This window comes from Rhinatrema bivittatum, chromosome 4 (genome assembly GCF_901001135.1).
Source record: "Rhinatrema bivittatum chromosome 4, aRhiBiv1.1, whole genome shotgun sequence".
Lineage (NCBI taxonomy): Eukaryota > Metazoa > Chordata > Amphibia > Gymnophiona > Rhinatrematidae > Rhinatrema > Rhinatrema bivittatum.
Genome location: NC_042618.1, coordinates 17,879,924 through 17,896,346, shown reverse-complemented (window position 1 = coordinate 17,896,346; position 16,423 = coordinate 17,879,924). Strand labels below are relative to the sequence as shown.

At 42.3% G+C, this 16,423-nt stretch overlaps 1 protein-coding gene across 1 annotated transcript in view; it reads right to left on the bottom strand.

The window, feature by feature from the left end:
- Window positions 1–16,423, bottom strand: part of KCNK13 (potassium two pore domain channel subfamily K member 13) — a 172,075-nt gene that overhangs the window by 53,624 nt on the left and 102,028 nt on the right. The gene's annotated exons all lie outside the window — the stretch shown is intronic.

Genomic DNA, 16,423 nt, shown 5'->3' with positions numbered 1-16,423 from the left:
GAAACTAGTGGAGAAGCTCAGGTGCTCGTAGAGGCACACTTTTGGTTTCTTTTTCTCCTTAGACACGATTCTGACTCTGTATTAAGATTTTGCGTGCGTAATAGGCTGGCTTTATTTCATGGTCAGCAAATCTGGATATATTTGGGATATTACAAGGTCACCCAAGACCATAGGGGGAAATTATTGTCTACGCACGCAGAAGTACTGGCAATTGGTGCTTATTTCATTTTGTGTTACCCCGGTAAGTGCATTGTGAAATATCTTTATTTTGATCCAACTTATCTGAGAGCTTTTTTTTTTTTAATTCTCACACTAATGGTTAGCTATAATGTAACTCAGCAATTTCAATGTGGCCATGCTAAATCCTCTCAGTTTCTTCTATTAGGATATGTTATTTCTTTTAATTTCACGCTTCTTCCTCCCTCTGTTTCTTATATATGAGGAATGTGTATTAGATTTTTGATTTGGATTATTTTTATTTCTTTGCATTGTATTTCATTCACATTGCCTTATATTTTTCCTGTAGCAAGGCTTCTTCTGTTGAATTATATAAATAGTTAAAAAGAAAGTAAAAAAAAAACAAAACCCCAGAAACCGGTGCTTACTTACCATGGCAACATCTAGAGAAGCCTGGGTACAGAATGCAGGTTCGCCCTGACGTGCAAGGCGCTGTCAGAAAGAAATAGGATCCTCAGGACTATTGGGTTTCTACAGTTTGACAAAGGGAAACCTGCCCTAGAACTAACATCAAACAACTATTTATTTTCAACGAGGGTGCAGAATCCCCCAAAATACCCTGGCACTGTGTGGGCTACAGCTCCCATTTACAAAGCAGCAAATCAACAGCACCATAAAAGTTCTTATGCATAACAGCAATTGTTCTGTGTGGGAGATCCAAAGAGTGGTTTCTGAACGAGCTGAGCATCTTTGTGTTTGCTTTACTGCTACGCTTCTTTGAAAAAAATATCCTGAATACCCTATCTTTTCTAATGACCACGTGTAAATTACATTCTAGTAACTCTAGTTCAGCTAGCCGCATGTGCCCACGGCCCTGGGCGGATACGAGGGCAAGAGGTAGGATGTAAATGGTAGGAGGGAGGAGGAAGATATAAGTAGTATAAGAGGTAGGAACTCTTTTAGGATTGTGATGCCAGCTATAAGGTCAGTGAGAGAGTATGGGAGGGGAGATGGGGCTGGGGAGCAAGACTACTGGGGATTAGGGGGGGGCTGAAGATAAGGGTTGGGGAGAAAGACTACTGGTATCTTGGGGGTTTGGGAGAGAAAAGGGGGCTGGAAAATAAGACTGCTAGAGACTGGGGGATCTGGAGAGGGAGCTGAGAAGCAAGAATGCAAGGGATGGGTGTGGGAAGGGAGAGGGAGAGGAGGCTGGAGAGCAAACTGCTAGGTCATACGATGTCTGAAAGAGGAGAAAGGGATGTGGGCCAATACTGCTGGGGATGGGTGTGAGAGTGGAGAAGGGGCTGGGGAGCAAGACTGCTGGAGGAATGGGTGGTGTGGGAGAGGATAGGGGCCTAGGGAGCAAGACTGCTGGGGACTGGGAAGGGAGAGTTGCTGGGGACTAAGAGAAGAGATGGGGCTGGGGAACAAGACTGCTGGGGATTGGGGGGTATGAGGGGAGAGTGGAGGCTGAAGAACAAGACTTCTGGGGATGCCAGAGAGCCTGTGTGTGTGTGTATGAGAGCTTGTGAGTGTGAGAGAGAAAGAGGGTGCATGTGTGAGAGTCAGTGTGTGTGTGAGAGAGAAAAAGAGGGGTTTTGTGAGAGTTCATGAGAGCATTTTTGTGCTTGTGTAAGAGAGAGAGAGGATAAAGTTTGTGTGAGCCTTTTCTCCCAATCCAGGAAGTTCTCTGGGTGACTGGAAATAAAAAAATACAAGGTATGGAAAATGGGAGATTTTTAATCCTTATTAGTTTCATTATTGGATGTTATTTGATGCGTCTGCTGTTTTGAAATATTATATTGGTGCTTTGGGAAATTTATAAACATTTTTATGAGGTTATAGTTATTGGATGTTTTATTCATCAGCTGTTTCGAAATATTTATTTTTTTTATTAGTAAGATTTTTCTTTTATCATTGGTATTTTTCTTGATTTTCTTGTTTGTTGGTTTTTCTGTGTTCTGTATTTGTGACCAAGGGGAGGGTTTCTGCTAGTGTATAGTTTCTGTGTAGGGGTTTATAGCAGTTCAGCTTATTCTGTTTTTAACAGGAGGTGTATAGGTCTTCTAGGGCTTGGTGTAATTATTCGCAATGCTGCTTTTTCCTGAGTAGGCTTATTGCTGTTTGAGTCCTGGAAGTTAGTATTTTGATACAGCAAATCTGTCTGTTGGGATAAACTGTATTCTTGGCAGGCTGTGATAGCTTTTATTGGATTGTGTAAGTAATATCCAAAAATACTGTATGTGAGCTATTGAGACAATGTAGGACCAGTCTTTAGATTTGAATGTCTCTGATCTGACATCTGAAGAAGGGACCTATGTAATTTAAAAAGGTTTTGTACAATATTTTTGGTGCTTGTATTTTTTTTATTTTACAGGTATTTTTAGGAATCCTGACATTCTATATTGATGTAATATTTGCAGCATTGCCTTTTCATAGATAGGGTTGTTATTGTTTGAGTTCTGGCAGTTAGTGCTGTTTTAGTATGGGAGGTTTACTATATTGTAATTATTTATTCATGGCTTTCTGAAGGTCAAGCCCACACCCAATACATGTTACAATAGGCCTATAGGCCAATAGGTGTAATCTATCACCTTCTATGATATATTACAATAGGTCTAATGCCATATAAGTTCCAAGTGTCTTTTGTGTCTAGGGAAGAGAAGGCTGAAGGAGCAAGACTGCTGGAGATCTGTGAAGAGGTGCAGGAGAGGCGAGGGAAATGAGGAAGTGCGAGTGCTGGTGACTCAGAGGTGGATGGGATGGGATAGAAGAGGAGCTGATGGAGCGAGACTGAATCCCCTGCCATAAACATCACCGCATGCCAGTGCAGACCAAGCAAGGCCCCATGACCTTCTGAGATTCCTGCATGGGGGAAAAGACTTGCTTTTCAAGGCCCTTAGCATTTTCTTCCACTTTGGAGCTCTTCTACACACTAGTTCAGTCGCACAAAAAAAATCACCCCATGCCAAATCTTTACTGGACTTAATGGCAGGAAAATCAGAATCCAAAATAAGTACACCAGTGGGTAATGCACCGTAAAACAAAGTCCCAAAGCACCAAAAATAGTTTTTCATCATTTCATAAACTCTCCCAAACAGATCAACTCTTGGCAGGTACCCTTCCTCCCTGGGTCTTCCCAGTAACTTTTGGGTGATAGCTCTTCTTCTCTTCCTTTGATCTCAATTTCCACACAGGATGCTTCCTTTTGAACTTTTTGTCAGGTGCCCGTGTAGATCGTTCTCAGGAAAGCAACTTCTCTATGATGCTGAAGTGATCCCTTCTTCAGTGGACCTTCATGCCGATAACTCACAAATACACTTCTCTAGATACCCAGGATTCCACTCTTCCTGGACTCCTAAACTTCAGGTCATTCCTCTTGGTCCTATCTCTATGGAGAAAGACTCACTAAGAGTTTTCTGCAAAGAGAGACACTTACTCCTTCAGCCATGCTGTCACCCCCCCACCCCCCTCAGCTAGATCCCTCCATTCAGGTTTCTCTTCTTATCCGAATCTTCTCCAACAATGCAAACTCTCCAAAACATTCTCTCAGATCTTCCAACCTCTTCTCCAAGTTGATCAACCTCTGGCTCTCTTATATCTAGACCAAGGCTTCTCAGACCTGTCCTGGGGACTCCCACAGCCAGTCGGGTTTTCAGGATATCCACAATGAATATGCATGAGAGAAATTTGCATATATGGAGTCTCTGTTTAAAGAGATCCCAGAGTCCTAACCCAGAAAAATAATAAATAAGGAGCAGCATAGGATATGCTGCCGTTTGAAGTTAACTCAGAAAATCTAACTAACAAATGCAACCTATGGTGGTGGCAGAGGTTTATAAGGGCTCAGAGCACACCATCTACTTCTCCCACATGGGGGAGCAAAACCCAAACCTCTAGCTAACTAATTTCTCTGTACCTCCCCAGGAAATTGGTTCACTCCATTTGTTACGGAATCTTTGTGGTTCTTTCCACTGTAATTCAGCTGATTGCTAAAGCAGTACAGTTGCCATGTTAGTTTACTTGAATGCGTGGAAGAAAAGATCACCAAAATAAATATTAGGTGATACTTTAGTTAGTCCTCTATCTTGATTTTTATTTCACCCATAGTTAACATGTACAACGTCACCGGCACAGATTGCTCCTGCCTCGTTCCCTGTGCCATTCTTTGTCCGAGCACAGTGATGGACAGCTACCACTGCAGTAAGATTGCTTTTGACCATGGGTGCCTGCCACACAGTGGTATAAATACAGGTCAAGCAGCCCCTGCAGTGTGAGGGGGGGAACACTGGTATAGTAAAAGCCAGTGACCCTAAACAATGATATGTATAATTGAACTTGAGCCTGCAGCCATGCGCACACTCTGATCCAAAGTGCAGGCCTAAGCAATACAATGATGGAGTCTTCAGCCATGTGATGATCTTGGTAGCTACATATGGGACTATGAATCACACAGAGAAGAAGAAACTGTGATTGTTCTTCCCTATCAGACTTGTGTCTGCACCTCACAATGTGCTAGAACACCCAAGACACAGGAACTGGGAGCATGTCCTTGGTGAAAATTTTGCATCTAGCCATAAATCCAGCTATGAAATGGGTATTGTTCAGCAAATGTCTGCTAATGAACCTCATTACTAGAAGTGATAATATTCATGTGCATCTGGACACAACATCCCACCAATCCTGTGTCTATAGATAGTGGTGATATCCAATCAAGATCATTGTTGGATCCTATGGAACTGAATATGCAATGAAGTTCCGAGCAGAGAAAAAAAATCTGAACTATACAGACTGTGGATCTTTCCCCATGGAATTTCCCAATTAACTTTTGCTAAGGGATTTTCTTTTCCAGAATTTCGACTGTTGTAGTTCCCTATCCCAGCGAACTAGCAAGCCTAAGACTGAGTTTCATGCTCAGCATAGCCTGCTCTACTAATCTTGGAGTAGGCAAGCCAAGGACTTCTTTACCCTGTTCCTGCTGGCATACTTCACAGAGACATCTGTGAGACCTCTGGTTTCTATTTTCCTGTCATTTGCTGACCGGGTTGCAGGATTCCCGAGCCACACTACCAACAGCTAAGGGTGTAAAACAGGCTTAATTACCTTTCAGCTGGGTCAATTAGTTAGACATTGCATCTTTGCCAAGTGCAAGTTGATTTGGAGATAACACATGCATTTTTGCTCATTTTTCATAATAATGCTTTGCTCTGTAAAACCTAGAAACTACAATTTACTGTATTAAATCTTGTATACTTATGCTGCTACAATAAAAATTGATTGGTTACCTCACAAATATTATCAATCTAAAACTTTAGAGGCCAAAAATAATTTCTATTCTGCACAGATCAAGGAAATAAGTTATAACCCCCAAGGCGCTATTTTATTTGGCAAAGAATCTCATAAGTACGCCTAAAATGTCATCTTCCACTTCAGATGTTCCATTAGCTGATGCCTTTTAAAGACATTTTCTCTCAAAATTGAAAAGCTTCCTCTAGGTTTCATTGATGTCTCATCTTGGTTTGATACAATTGATTTCTCACTTTGTCCTTCCTGGACATCCACTGTATCACAGTTGGAGGTGGGTAAATTAATCTCCTCAATGAACAATGTCTGTTGTCCTTCAAGTATTTATTTATTTATTTATTTAAGATTTTTATATACCGATATTAGTATGCAAACATCATACCGGTTTACATTACAACTGAAATATTGAAAGTACAAAGAACAGGGGAGGGGGAGGGGAGTACAAGTAATTACAGTGAGAAGGAAGTGCAGAATGTGCAAAACAGAAAACGATGGAACTATATACAATGATGTAACTTATATACAAGGGTCTTAGAAAGAAATTATATACAAGGGTCTTAGAAAGACTATGAGTTGTTTTATAATGTTAATGATAATGACTTTGTCAGAGGTGTATGTGAACATGTATTGAAGGGGGGGGGGGGGGGGGAGGTCTGTGGATGCGGACTATTCTGGGTAGGTCTGTTGGAAGAGCCAAGTCTTTAGTTTCTTTCTGAATTTAGAGTAGCATGGCTCAAGTCTAAGTACGGTCGGGAGGGAGTTCCATTGTTTGGGGCCTGTGATGGAGATAGCGTGATCCCTTGTGGCAGTGAGATGGGCTTTTTTAAGGGGGGGTACTGTTAGGGTTCCTTTGTTGACAGACCTGGTAGGTCAGTCTGAGCGTTTGAGGAGAAAGGGTTCATCAAGCCAGTTAGAGTTGTAAGAGTAGATGGATTTGTGAATTTATGGATAGAGTTTTAAAGAGGATGCGGGATTTTATGGGGAGCCAGTGGAGGTCTTTGAGTATGGGAGTAATGTGATCAGATTTCCATGTGTTTGTGATGACCCTGGCAACAGCATTTTGGAACATTTCTAAGGGTTTGATGGTGGAGGAGGGGAGTCCAAGGAAGAGGGTGTTACAGTAGTCAAGCTTTGAGGATAGGGTAGCTTGCCCAAGTGTTCTTTTTAAGATTTCTAAAGAAGCAATCATCCCTACATTGATATTAATAGCCGATAAATCCCTTGAGACAGGTTGTTATCCAGATAGCCTCAAAAAAGCAGTAGTTAGACCACTGTTGAAGAAATCTGGCTTAGATTTGACTAATTTGAGCAATTATAGACCGATTTCTTCACTGCCTTTTGTTTCCAAAATAATTGAGAATGCTGTTCTACATAAATTGACAGAATTTATAGAAGAAAAAAAGATTTTAGATCCCTATCAGTTTGGCTTCAGACACTCAATGAGTACTGTACTTCTTCTACTATCCTTGATTGATACTTTTAGATGAGGCTTGGACAGTGGGCACCTATTCTTGTTTGTCTCATTAGATATTCCAGCTGCACTTGTCACCGTTGACCATGACATTCTCTAGTACCATCTGCAAGAATGTGGCATTGCAGGAAATCAGCTTGACTGGTTCACAACATATCTCACCAATCATTCCCAACAGGTAAAACTCAGGAATGACCAGTTGCAATGGTCTATTATGAAGTCAGGAGTACCTCAGGGCTCTGCCTTATTGGCAGTTTTATTTAATATCTATTTAGCCCCAATTACGAAATTGTAAGCAAGTGTTTGCGACGACTATAAAATATATGCTAATAATCTCCAATTCTTCATTTGGTTGCGCCCTTCTTGGAGTCAAATACTAGAACATTTGCATATCTATATGTCTTCAATCAAGTAATGGTTATTTTATAATAAATTGACATTTAATATGTTAAAAACAGAATTTTTGTTGATCCAAAGACCACATTCTGTATTCCATTGTGATTCTATCTTGTTTGAAAATTTGTCTTTTTTGATTAAAGACCCTATCAAAAATCTTGGGGTTTGGATTGACCCCCATCTTTCTTTTTGTACCCAAACTAAAATTACAATTAAATCAGGGTTCTACAAGTTGCATGTTCTTGCAGGGGTAAGACACTTTGTAGGGATATATCCCATGTATTACCACTGAAAGTATGAAATATAAATCATAATAACCATGAAATATGCAGATCAAATACTGACAGGTCAAGACACTGTCTCAGTGAAAAACAAGAGACCTTGCCCTGATGAGAATTTTACACTGAAGGATACGTTATCTAGATCTGCCTGTTTGTAAGTGCCTGTGTAAATAGGACCAAGGCAGAAGGTCAATACCGCAATTTAAGTCCCTAAGCAGGAGTCATGGATCATCCATCAGAGTCCAGAGGTCAGAAAGACTGCCACCCATGGAAGAAGGGGGGGGGGGGCAGTCTGAGACAGAGAAAAACAAAGACTCTGGCTCAACAGCGTGGTATACAGACATGGCAGTTCTCCCCCCCCCCCCCAAAGAAATGGGGAGGGGGAAAAAAGACCTACAATATGGCAGGATCCCCCTAAAGAAATGGGGAGGGGGAAAAGAACTGCAATGCGGCAAAGCCCCCCTGCCACCCACCATGTGATTATGCATGAGTTTATGCATATTTATCAGCTGGAAAGCATAAGACAGAGGGGCGAATAAGGAGAAAGAGGACCCTGAAAATGAGACCCCTGAAAGAAAAAGAAGCAGAAGAGCAAATGGGGAGTCCTAAGCAGACTGGCACCCCCTGCTATCAAGGAGGGAGAAGACTAGGTATGGCCAAGAGACCAGGGCAGGAGACTGGAGAAAGGAGACGCCGCTCAGGTGTGGAGAGTCACACAGAGTCTGAGACAGTGCGGGGCGAGAGTAAGCCCCAGACAGCCCAGCAAGTACCAGAGCCAGAATGCAGTCTCCTTCCTGGATCGCCGCCAGCTCTGCCAGTACCAAACCTAGGAAGCAAGTTCTTCCCTGCACGCATTCCCCAGACCTCCAGCCAATGTCTGCTTCAGAGGTGAACAGAAGGGTATTGCCTAAATGGCACTGGGGTGAGTTAGCTATAAGTATTAATATATTAAGCAGGCTAAGGTTTATGGCATGTTTGTTACCACCCATGGTACAGAAATTTCTTTATGGAAAACTGGTGCTTAGTGGTCAGGATGTTAAAGACAGGAATTGTTTTTATTTTCTAAATGCTACATCCTGCTAAATCTGATAAATAAAAGTCTGTTTCTGAGGAGAACACGTTGTCTTTTTCCTGACTTAGGATTGTGAAGGTTGGAGGGCAATTGGAAGTGTCCTGTAGCAGACAGGTCCCTGCACCCCTAAACTTGCTTACAATTTACTGCCCCACTTTGATTTTCACACAGTAGTCCAAGCTTCCATCTTCCCGTTGTTAGATTATCGCAATTCTCCTTCTCTGGGTCTTCCGTTGTTTTCTTTGCATCCTTTGCAATTTCTTTTAAACTCTACTGCATGTCTTCTTTCTGAAGTCAAACATCATGAACACATTACCCCTTCACTTGTTGATTTGCGATGGCTTCCAATTCAGCAGAGAATTGTTTATAAAATCAGGATGAATGTGTTTAAACTGATTAATTCAAGCTAGTGCCCATGAGCTAATGCTTTCTTGAAGATTTTTCAAGCTTCTTGTCAGTTAAGATCCTCGCATCATGGGCTGCATGATGCACCCTCAGTCAGAGTCGCTCGCCTCACTACGACAAGAGAATCCGCTTTTTTCTGTAGCAGCGCCTTCTCTCTGGAATACTCTACCAAGAGAGCTTAGAATGAGTGACTGTTTAAAGAAGTTCAGATTTTTTTCTGAAAAGATTTCTCCCAAAACAGGCTTTTGGGTAGGGGAATTTGCAGGGTCTCCTTTCGTGCAAAAAGTCAGCAATTCTTGCACCCCTCGTACGGTTTCAATGAACTATGCCTTCAGAAACTGTGACTCTAGTGAACCTCCAAATGTTTTGTTGATTATGTTTTTGTTTCTAATTTTTTGTATTTATATGTTATTTTATGTGAATGTTTTATTTTGTATATCACTTAGGCCTTAAGTGTTAAGCGATAAATACATTTTAATAAATGAAATGTGTAAGCATCCTTAAAACTAATGAATTTAACATCAGATTGTCAGTTAAAGCTTTTCATAATCTGTAGCCACTAATACCGTATAGGCCACTTGCAGTGCTCCAGGATTTTCTGAGGTGAACTCCCATGGCTCTGAAGTCCCTTACCAAAATTGTCGCAGGTGTCTGGGATTCTTCAAATCCCAACAGAACCTGGGATGGTTTGGGCAGATACTATAAATCTAGGCCTAGAACCACAGATTCTGAACTTTGATTCACCCAAAATGCCAGTGAAATTCCCTAAGAGTATGATGAAAGCTCCTCTTCTCGCCTTCCTCTCTTACTGCTTACACCCAGAACTGCAGACGACCCAAGCTCTCCTCCATACACCCTCCTCTTCCTCCCTACCCACAAACCTCTGGCAGTTATTAAAGAGCTGCTGAATTCTGTTGTTACTTTATGTACCACAACACCGCCATGAGATGTAGCAGAAGGGGCTGAAAGCCAGTCACTGATTATGTAACAGAGAAGCGAGAAGAAAGCACAAAAAAGCAGAGTATTCCACGACAGCTGCGATAATAAACTGCTTAATTGGCAGATCGAGTCTCAAGAAAGTGCAATACAAGTTGGCCACAAAGCACGGACATAAAGAATCAATACACAGATTTGTTTTCCCAGACTTTTAAGTGGTATCGTTTTTGACTCGGCTACTGCTTTATTTATGGAGCATCAGACAGACAGGCAAAGACAGACAGAAAAAACAGGCAAAGAAGTAGCTGTAGGGAGAAGGAATGGTACGGATGTAGGCAGAGAGGTTAACTTGAAGGGCAATTCCTGGTTCCCCAGCAAGATGGCCCCTGTTGTAAAAAGGACTCACTAGCTCAGCAAAAGTGACCAAGCATGCAACTCTTAGTAAGACTTGCACTGGTACTTCAGGTTGGATGTCTGTGCATTAGATACTGGCCCTAAAATTCCTGGTACCTGCATTGGGTAAGGCACAGCTTGGGAATGTCTCTGGTTTTGTACAGTAGATATTACTGTCTTCTGGTCTGGTTAAGGAAGGAATAAAAGTAGCAGAAAAGGAGAGGACTAGTGGAGAATAATAGTCAAGTACCTTCTGCAGACTAACAGGCCGATGTAATAACGTGCACTGTGCTCTGCACACATTTTTTTTTTGGTGTGCACAGCTCTACTCTAACAAAGAACGTGTGTGTGAAAAAATGTGCGTGCACGCTTGCACGAAAATCCAATGTTAATGACGCCATTATCTATGACTCCCCAATGCAGGGACGTGTTTAAAGCCCTGAATGCTTAATGTAAGGTTTTTTTTTTAACTCCTGGTCTCAGGTAAAGTTTGCTCGCATTTCTAAGGCTAACGTTGGTCTATGGTGCTGTGCAAGCAAGGTACCAGACCTGGAGTTCTGGGTATGGGAGCTTCCTGTCCATCAGGTCATGAAGGCTCAGTTTCTCCAATATGGTCCCCAGTCTAGGCAAGTAGCCTAAACATTTCCATCAATGGCTTGCCTTAAAATCACCTATAGTAAATACAATTGCATATTATACTTAAAATGAATAAGGACAAAACTATTTTTTTTTTAGTTCCTTTGTTTGCCCCTTTGTTCTGATCCAGCGGCAGGCAAAAGATTCACTGATTTTACAGACTAAGACCAAAAAATTCCTTTCTGCTTCCAGAAAATCAGGTTATAAATTCCTTGCTGCAGTAGAGTGATTCAGTAGGTTATCCACTGATATTCAATACAATTCCTCCTTCGGATGTTTGAATATTTTCTGGGATGAGGCGGGACCCGCTGCGTCTGGTAGCACAGCCCACAGTGTGAGGTCACAAACCGAGAAAAAGAGAGAATATCCCGCAATTCTGCTGGAGAGGCGTGCGGCATCAGATCGACTCGTATACCAAAGACAGAAATCTAACAAGAAAAAAAGATACACTTGCCAATGAAGAAACGAGAAAAGTGAACTCAGAAAATCTTATCAAATCAATGTTTACATGTATCAGAGTCTATTAATATTTAATAAAAGCTATTTACAGTTAATGTGATCGTATCCAACGAAGGGTAGAAATGCAAGCGACTGATTTCACACTGAATTCTGAGCCCTAAGATCAGGCTACGTCTGTGAACCTGCATTCGGCTCGTTATTGGAGCACTTGCAAATTAATCAGAAATGTTCAGCTGCAGAAGGCAGAAAATTGGGCTACCAATGTTTATACAGCATGGACCATTTCCTGCACTTCATTTGTTTTTTTCAAAATGTCAAAGAAAGCAAATCTGAGGAAATTAGGTTTGACTAAATAATAGCACTTATTAAGACCGAGAGTGCCTTCTTGCAATCATGTTTGGTCCTTGCTGGGCTCATGTCTGGCAGCTGACACTGATTTTTAATTATGTGCCGGGGCAAAGGTCTAGCGGAACTACTGTCTAGTTAATACTAAACAAAGCGAGCTGGAGAAGACGTGACTCCAAATGGCGAGCAGTGAGCTATGGGGTTCCCCAGGGCTCGTCACCATCATCCGTACTGTTTATTGCGTATCTAGCCCCTCTTGCTTCTGCACTGGAGGAGCTGGATGTAGGTTTTTTACACATATGCAGGTGATGCACAAATATATCTGCCAAGTGAGAGGTAGATTTTAAAAGTCTTGCACGGGCAAGAACGGCCACAGACGCGCGTAAGCAGGCCATGTGGGAGCTTCGCGAATTTTAAATAGCCGGTAAGGGCGCGCGTACATCCGTGTAGGCGCGCCCAGAAAACGTAGGCGGAAAGACGGCAGGGCATGGGTCTTCCAGAGGCGGGACCTGCACTGAAGCTCCTAGTCCTAATTTTCCTCAGTTGGCGTATGTTATATGCACCACTTTGCTACATCTCCACAGTCGAAGTCTACCACACACCCTTTACAACTTGTTCACAATGCTACTGCTCGTGTACTGTATAATAGTCCACGCAGAGAACACATCACCCCGGTTCTGCAACATTTACATTGGCTACCAATATCCTACCGCATTACTTATAAAATTCTTACAATAATACATAATCTATTACATAACATGGCTTTGCACTCTTCTAAGAATCTATAAACCCACAAGGCATTTACGCTCAATGGACAAATGCATGTTGGAAATACCATCAGTAAAACTGGCACACTTGGAATTGACACATAAACGCGCTTTTTCAGTTGCCGGCCCGACCCTCTGGAACGCTATTCCAGAGGAAATTCGCTTAATGGCAAATATCAAAGAATTCAAAAAGGCTTTAAAAACATATCTTTTTACCGTAGCTTATAACATCACTTAACAAATCTCCACCATAAGTGTTAATAATCTGGATAGCAATATTACCAAATTGACTGCTATATGTTTTTTAGTGCTCTTGAAGTGTAATTTTAATGATGTATATTGTTCTGTTTATATTGTTCACTTTTTAATTATGTATGTTTTATTTTTGTAAACTGCTTAGCCGATCAGGTTTTCTGCCCAATTTTGCGGTATATATAAATAAAAATAAATAAATAGGTGAAAGAGCTGGGGGGGGGGGGCCCAGAGAGAGACTCTTTATAGGGCTCAGTCCGATACTCTATATATGGACCATCGTAAGGGGGCACTTTGATTCGGGGTGAGTTTTCAGGGGGGGTGGGTTGGGGTTAGGGGATTGGTGTCACACACACATTCAGAGGTATCCATTGTAAAATTCACATCATTAAAGAATTTTTGACCTTATAAGTGATAAAAAGGAATTGGATTTGTGCCCTGCAGTCTCTGCAGCCCGAGTTTTGTTGGGATTATCGAAGTTTGTTAATGTGTCATCTGGGCTGCAGCAACGGCACTGGCCTCCGTGGGAAATGGCGGGCCAAGTTTCGCCTTTTAGTTTCAGTTCATAAATTGCTGTATGCGGAGGAATTTTGTGCATGGAAGCATAGATTACACTGTCATGTACTTACCATAATGGACACTGCAGTCGCAATCAGCTCTTTTACTGACCGAGCCACCACTGAGCAGAGGTACAACGGCTCAGACACGCGGGAGGGTATTTTCTTAGCAGGGCAGCAGAGGGAAATGTAAGATTTAAGGGAGGTCAGGCGAGGGTTAACACCACATTTTTTTTTCAAGAGGTATATAACTGAATGAAGAGTGATGCGCTGCAGTCATTTTAATGTGTGGATTGTTTGTTTAATTTATTACGTGTGTATTGCTGTAATCTGCCCTGGACAAATGTTTTATTTGGAAAATGTGGACTGAAAGTATTTTAAATAAATAAATGATGGGATCGCCAGACAGGCAAATAGTGCCCCCCCCCCAAAACACTTCTGTGGCCGCCACTTCACCTCGCTGCAAACATGATTGCCTGCGGAGCCTGGCAGATACCATCCTGACCCAGTGGGACTATGGGGGACCCCATCCAGCCACATTCCGAAGAAAGAGGAGGCTTGGTGGGGCCACGGCAGGAGGGGGAAGTCTTGAGAGCGAGTGTGTGTGCATGCTTATGACAGAGCCTGTGTGTGTGAGAGAGAGAGTCTATATGTATGTGTGAATGTGTGTGTGAGAGTGGGAACCTATATGTATGTGTGTGTGTGACAGAGTGAGAGCCTGTATGCATGTGTGTGTGTGCGTGCGTGAGAGATTCTGCATGTATGTGTAAGAGAGCCTCTGTGCATGTGTGAGTGTGAGAGAGACAGCCTGTGTATGTGAGAGCGTGCGTGTGTGCATGCTTATGACAGAGCCCGTGTGTGTGAGAGAGAGCCTATATGTATGTGTGTATGAGATTGAGAGCCTATATGTATGTGTGTGTGTGTGTGCGTGACAGAGTGAGAGCCTGTATGCATGTGTGTGTACATGCGTGAGAGATTCTGCGTGTATGTGTAAGAGAGCCTCTGTGCATGTGTGAGTGTGAGAGAGAGAGACAGCCTGTGTATGTGAGAGCATGGGTGTGTGTATGTGAGAGGGAGTATGTGAGTGAGAGAGGATAAAGTTTGTGTAGTCCCCTTCCCCCAATCCACAACAATCTCAGGATGACTGGAAATCAAAAGATCCCAGGTATGGAAAGTGGGAGATTTTTTTTATTCTTATTAGATTTAACTATTTCATGTTATTTGAAATATTTATTGGTTTTTGAGAACTTTAAAAAATTTTTTGTTTAATTATTAATTGTTGTCCTGTTTTGAAATATTTATTCTTTCTATTAATGTAGTTTTACCATGGGCTTCAGTTTGGCCCATAATTTAAAAAACCATCTGCCGATCCAGCTCTTCTCTCTAGTTATCACCCAGTCTCTTCCCTATCATTCATGCCAAAAAATTGTAGAGACAGCTGTTCTCTACCAATTCTGTGACTTTCTTGATTCTAACAGTTTGGTTTTAGAAAACCTCATAGCACTGAACTACTATTACTCTCGAGCTTTGACACAGAGACAGGGTTTTGCCTTTCTTCTATGTCTTCGTGACATTTCTTCTGCATTTGACACAGTTGATCACCAAATCCTGCTCTTTAGCTCTTGAGATAACTGCCTTTGTTCTGTCCTGGTTTCCTTCCTACCTTCCTAATAGGATCCATGTTCAATTTGAATCTTATACCTTCTCTTGGACCTCTCTCAGTTCTGGTGCAATTTAAGATTCCACCCTTTCGGCGGCTTTATTTAATGTTTATTTAACACCATTATGCCACATTCTAGCCAGCCTTGGGGTCCACTACAAACTTTATGCGGATGACATCCAATTATTTTTTCTCTTGAATGAAACAGGGGCATTAACTGAATCCTTTCTTGTTTGCTGTCTCACAGCCATTCAAAAATGGCTTCACCAAAACAAATTAGCACTTAATGTCTCCAAACCCGAAATCATTATTCTATCACGTTTCCCTGTCAAAAATACTCCCACAGGTTTGTCCTTTGATAATCAGACTACTACTGTTTCACAAACTGTTCGCAATCTCGGAGTCACCACTGACCCCTCTCTTTCCACGTGTGACCACGTCATAATGGTCACTCAATCATCGTTTCACAAACTACGGCTACTCCGTCACTTTAAGGCTCTTCTTGAACATTCCGATTTAGACTCTCCCTTACAATCACTTTTATTTTCTGGAATAGATTACTGTAAGTCCCTTCTCTCGGGTCTCCCAGCATATGCCCGTTCGCCCATTACAAAACATACAGAACACCACAGCGAGACTCTTAACCAGTCCTCCTCTCCATGATCATATTACCCCTGTCCACTGGCTCCCAGTATCACACCTCATAGAATATAAACTGGCTGTGATCATACATTCGACAATTCCTAATGTCCATCCCCCTTGGATTTCTTCTGTATTAAAAATTCAGACTCCCTCTCGTTCGCTTGGATCAGCAAGTCAAACGTTCCTCGACGTCCCACCTCCAGGAAACGAGAGAGCGGGCCTTTTTTTTCAGTCGGCCCACTTCTATGGAAAAGCTTCCCAAAAGACGTAAGAAGTCTTCACGAAAGAAACTTCTTTTAAAAAGCGCTAAAGACCCACCTTTTTATAAAAAAAAAAAGCATTCCCAAACTCAGCTGACAATCAGCAGCCTTTGTCGGGGGGCAGCTCAAGGCAATCTTCTGCCTGACGCAAGGAAAAATAAAACGCCCCCCCCCCTTCCCCCACCCAAGGCAAAATGCAGCTCCAATCAGAGCCGGGGGGGGGGGGGGGTGAGGGGACAGATCTCCCTTAGAGCCCAGCCCTTTTGGTGATTTGAGGTGCTGGCCAAGAGGGGAGGAAGGGGTCAGGGTTCCCAGAGGAGTGGCAGATAGAGCACCATTGGTATTTCCAGGAAGTTGGTAACCTTGTCACACGCCCAGGAACTCTACCACCTGCCTCCCACCCTTCCCCA